Raw genomic sequence first — 1,349 nt, 5'->3', positions numbered from 1 at the left:
ATTTAACTATTAAATTGATTACATGACATGCACAACATTAGTGGAAAATAGTATCGTCACCGAATAGACTTAAATCATTTTCAAAAAATTCAATTACTTTTGTATTGGCACTAACATTATCTTATATTATAGCCATTACTTTATCTCTTAATCTAAATTCATCAATTACATTTAAAATTGTGTTATATATTAAATCTATGTAATCCAATCCTAGAACACATTTAAAACCTAATATTCTCTTACCTAAATCAAATCCTTTAAAGTAATGTCTAGTTACAGCTAAATAATCTTTATTGGCAACGGCAGACCAAATATCTGCTGTTAACGCAACGCACCCGCTAGGGCAGACCAAATATTTGCCGTTAACGCAACGCACCCGCTAGTCGATTTTTTAAATAATTTTAATAAATCTTTCCTAAGAGTAGTTTTTGAAGTGAACTGTGTATTATGATTGTGTACAATCTTAATATATCGTTGCCAATTAGGATGCTCTACAAAACTAAGTGGTTGATCTAAAGCAGCTATCATTCGCGCAACTTCCATACGATCTTCTTGCGGATCGTATTTCCAAGTGGTTAGACCACCGGTTGCGCGATCAAAAGATAATTGTGTTTGGCGGAGTTCGGGTCCGCTAGATTGGCTAAGCTTTTGAAGACACTTTTTGGAGTGTCGTCTCAAGTGTGTGGTGCCGTGAATAGTGTCACCTTGTAATTTAGATAAATAATATTTATACTGAGCTATATGTTTAGTGTTACCTTCATTATCCACCTCGTCAATTATGTCGAAGTGATCCCAAACTGTCGAGGTACGCTTGCATTTCCTGCTAGAGGTTGCAACACTTGCCGACGCAGACACATACGCAGTCGCACTCGCCGCCGCTTCTCCACGCCCACTATTGCGACCACGACCTCCAGTACGTCCACCATGGCTTGGATTAGTAGATTGCATTTGCTGCGTAACAAACTCATTAGTGGGAAATTGCCCTTCTTCTACATTGTGTTGGGCATCAACGGGAATACCACTATAACCAAAAGGATCCATTATAAAAAAAAATAAGATGAATTTGATAGAGAGAGAGCTTTAGAAAAATTGTGAGAGAGATTGAGAGAGATTGAGAGAAATTGAGAGAGATTGAGAGGGATTGAGAGAGTTTGAGTGAGAAAAATGTGTGAGGGATGGGGAGTATTTATAGGGAAATTTTAGGGATAAAAAATGTTTTTTTTTTTCAAAAAAAAAGGGATAAAACGGTTAGTTTTTTGAAATTCGGGTTTCGGGCAAACTCGGGCAGCTCGGGTTTTCGGGCAAAATTCAAAAAACTAGTTGTTTTCAGGCAATTCAGGCAACTCGGG

The sequence above is a fragment of the Morus notabilis genome, unplaced genomic scaffold (genome assembly GCF_000414095.1).
Source record: "Morus notabilis unplaced genomic scaffold, ASM41409v2 Scaffold87, whole genome shotgun sequence".
NCBI lineage: Eukaryota > Viridiplantae > Streptophyta > Magnoliopsida > Rosales > Moraceae > Morus > Morus notabilis.
This window is presented reverse-complemented; position numbering follows the sequence as displayed.